General features: G+C 35.7%; 1 long non-coding RNA gene across 1 annotated transcript; it reads left to right on the top strand.

The window, feature by feature from the left end:
- The first annotated feature begins 1,407 nt into the window (after window positions 1-1,407).
- LOC141344858 (uncharacterized) lies at window positions 1,408-4,288 on the top strand. The gene is made up of 3 exons (XR_012356850.1): window positions 1,408-1,701; window positions 3,298-3,329; window positions 4,027-4,288. It is a non-coding gene; the product is annotated as an uncharacterized lncRNA (long non-coding RNA).

The raw sequence follows: 4,288 nt of genomic DNA, 5'->3' as shown, positions 1-4,288 counted from the left end.
GTGTAGGCTGATAGAAAGTACGGTTTGTACAGTATAAAAACCATTACGCCTATGGAATGTCCCCATAAAACATGTAAACCCAACATGTGTGTGTGTGTGTGTGTGTGTGTGTGTGTGTGTGTGTGTGTGTGTGGTTCAGGTATACCCAGGGTTATGGGGACAAAAAAAAATTTTGTCCTAATGAGGAAACAAGTTTATAAATCATATAGAATTGGGTGTTTGAGTGTGTATGTGACAGGAGTAGTGCAGTGTGTTCAGTGACACACATTGGTCTGACCGACATTAGAGCTGCACGATTCTGAATAAAATGAGAATCACAATTTTTTTTGCTTAGAATAAAGATCACGATTCTCTCCTGATTCTGGAGAACTTTTTTATTTTAAAGATTTACCCCTGAACATTAGGTTATCAAACAGCAGTAAAACAACAGTAAAACAAGACATAATAAACTTGAAAAATAATGTAATAATGTAATGAAAAAAAAATCACCATTAAACATAAAAAAATAAACATTAAAGAATAAACACACAAAGCTATTATGTCAGAGTAAAGTGATTTAAAGATTCTTAGCTAGAAACACTTGCCTATCAACATTTTATAGCTGTCACCGTCCACTCTGTGGGATGCCCAAGTTTACTTTACCATTTTACAAATAAATCCTAATCTAATCATGACAAACTATATATCATTAGAAAGGTCTAAGGCTCCTAAATAGATATTTTACATGTTGTGTTACAAATTGTGTAGGAAAAGTAATTTATGACAAGAGTGCACCTCAATAATCTACTTCATAACAGGAGGTCTAACCTTTTTCACAAACAGACTTCCTTGTTGCCTTTTTCCCTATTACACTTTAGAAATAATAAGAAATGATATATCAGATGAAAACTTAAACTTTCAAAATTCATCCTTTGAAATTTTTAAATCAGATATTGCATTGACATGGAAAATGTTCATCAAAATCATATTACAAAATGTTTTTGTCCATGAATTATAAAGATTTAAGTTTCAATTCTTCATTTTCACGTCTCTGTTCAAATATAGCACACCCCTAATTGCAATGCAGTTTATGCAGATCCGGAACAGAGTTTGGTTGAGAGAAAAAAAAACACGTCCGGTTCCTATAATTCAGCGGAGCACAGTGTCAGAGACAGGGAGCGATTGACGGCTAATATCTCAAATCTTCATTAAATGTAAGAAAGTAAAGATGACGTTTAAATGGTTATGTAATGTTGGAGAGAACGGCGAACCTGTCACTGCATCAGCTCACAGCAGTCTGTGCAGTAGTTAGGCTAGCGAAAGATTTGTAAAATATAAATAAAATAAAATTGGCTGAATCGTATTAATGCTGGATTAAGATCGTGAGGGGGGTCGAATCGAGATATGAGCTGCAAACCGTCACAGGAACGAGCCACAGGTTTTTAACAGCAACTGAAAATCATATTATAGTTGCATTTATGGGATTAAAGCTGGTTGATAATACAGTTTATTTTTGTGACAAAATAAAAAATAAGTTACTTGAGATTTGCTATATAACATGTAGAAATGTGTTTCTGTTATTCTGATCAAGACTCACTCTGGATTCACTCAGTGTTTCTCATGGTGTTTCTAATAAAGATCATGTTCATCTCTCACAGGACGAGACGCTCACAAGACATGAAGTCAAACCCAGACCTGTCAATCACTAACTCGACCAATCACGTGAGTTTAGGGCGGGGCCATCAGTCTGAACAGTTGAAGATGCTTGTTTAAAACGGTTTAATGGTTATTGGTGTAGATCTGCTGGTAAAGATACACAAGTCTGCAGATTTCACTTCTGGATGCTGCCTTTTAAAAGAATTGTTCACTGCAAAATGATCATACTAGGCAAGGCAAGGCAAGTTTATTTATATAGCACATTTCATACACAATGGTAATTCAAAGTGCTGTACATAAGAGGAATAGCATAAAATCATAGTCATAAAAATTTAAAATAATAATCACACAAACAGAAGAACATTTTACATGATTTTAAAATTGATTTAAATTAATTAAAAACAGTAGGAATGGTTAACAATAAAAAACAGAAAAATTGATTTTAAAATTAATTTGCACAGTAAAATGATTATACATAAAATAATGCAATCTATACTACCATAATTAAAACCTGTAATTCTTTACTCTGCAGAATACTAAAGGTCATTGCACACTAAGTACAAAATTTTCGTCTGAAATTTTCACACATTATAAAATAAATACGACCTCACGTTATGTCAGTCGAGTTTACACACTGCCTCCGAAACTTTTGTCTGTCATAAAAAATTTGGATCAGGTTTGATTTTCTGCATTTTCGCATTCCGTAACCAGCATTTTGATAGGAAAGGATGATGAATATGAGAAAACCAAAAAAAAAAAAGCATATGAAAATTTCTGACTCAGTGTGCAATGGCTTTAACACAATTTTTTTCCTCCCTCAAATAAATCTAAATTGTCATTATTGATGATAAAACAGCATCCAGATTCCACATCTGGATAATCAAACATACATGAAGACACTTATACTCATAATCTCATAATCTCAGACTATTGTTATATTGGAAAAAAAATGCTGGGACATTTATTAAAATAGTTTCTCAGATGTAGATGCTTCATCACGTTGACATGATATGAATGAATGAAAGAATCAATTCATCAGCTGTGGTTTATTTAATCGCAGTCGATTCACATCAGCCACGTCTGGTGATAATTCAGTCTGGTGTTCTGATCTCAGATTGGTCACGCCTGTCATATAATATTGACACATGAGGCTTTATAAAGGCCTTCAGACGGTCAACCCAACCTCCGGCTGACCCTTGACCTCCGGCGTGACGGTCACATTCAAATGCGCTCAATCTCCATCAGGCTGTATTGACCCTGAGCTCCACTCTCCGTCTGAACGGGGAACTTTGACCTTTCACCTTCTTCCAGATCAATGGACTCTGAATATGGCGATGACGTCCCTCCAGTCACAAACACAGCGGCTATTACCACGCTTTTATCTCCTTCATGAACGAGTCGCCGATTTCACGGTCAGAAAGACAGAAATTGATCCAGCTGTGATCAATAAATCATTGATCAGCTTTATTACAGGGAATATTGCATTTGCTCTTTCAGGCTTTAATTAGCCAGTGTCACTGCAGTTTTAATGTTTTACTTCACATATTATTCATAAACCTCATGTTTTTTGTGCATTTGTGCTCTAATTATGTAACTTGTATTAACCATGCAGCAAGACTACTTGTGTAGTAACTAACCAGATTAACCTTTTGTGTTCCACAGGAGAATGTTAAATCCATTTGGACAACATGATGGTGAGTAAAAGATGACAGAAAATCTCAAATGAGTAACTGCATTTAAAGGAATAGTTCAGCCAGAAACCAAAATGAAAATTAGCAGGAAATGTGCTCACCCTAAGACCATCCCAGATTAGGATCAGTTTGTTTCTAAATCAGATTTGTATAAATGTGACATTGCATCACTGTCTCACCAATGGATCCTCTGGAGTGAATTGTGATGTTTTTAACAGCTGTTTGGACTCTCATTCTGACGGCACCCATTCACATCCATTGGTGAGACAGTAATGGAATGACGTATTTCCACAAATCTGATAAAGAAACCAACTCATCTTACTGTGTGCTTTAATAACTCATTCCACTCTCATAATCCAAATCACTTTTAGTCCTGGAGGGTTGTGCACTTTGTAGATGAAAGTTTGTTTATTTGCTCGCCAATGGATCCTGAATGGGTGCCGTCAGAATGAGAGTCCGAACAGCTGATAAAAACATCACAATAATCCACACCACTCCAGTCCATCAGTTCACATATTGAGAAGACAAACGCTTTAAAGTTTAGAGCTGTTTTGGCTTGTAAACGGTGCTTGATCTGTGCAGATTTCTTTCATGTTTGAGACCAGAACACTTTTTCACTGGAGAAAGTGTTTTTATGGATTATGCACTTGTATTTTAAAAACGTTTTAATGATGGATTAATGATCTTTTGTCTTCTCCAGATGTTAACTGATGGACTGGAGTGGTGTGGATTACTTGTGGATCATTGTGCTGTTTTATCAGCTGTTCAAACTCTCATTCTGATGGCACCCATTCACATCCATTGGTGAGCAAGTGATGGAATTAATGCAATTTCCACAAAAGAAACCAACTCTTACCAAATCTTACTGTGTGCTTCAATAACACATTCCACATTTAAAGTTTGGAGTGTTTTAGAGCTGTTTTGGCATGTAAGCGGTGCTTGATCTGTGCAGATTTCTTTCC

This window comes from Garra rufa, chromosome 10, assembly GCF_049309525.1.
Source record: "Garra rufa chromosome 10, GarRuf1.0, whole genome shotgun sequence".
NCBI classification, from domain to species: domain Eukaryota; kingdom Metazoa; phylum Chordata; class Actinopteri; order Cypriniformes; family Cyprinidae; genus Garra; species Garra rufa.
The sequence above is the reverse complement of the archived record's forward strand: the minus strand, read 5'-3'. Positions and strand labels throughout refer to the sequence as shown.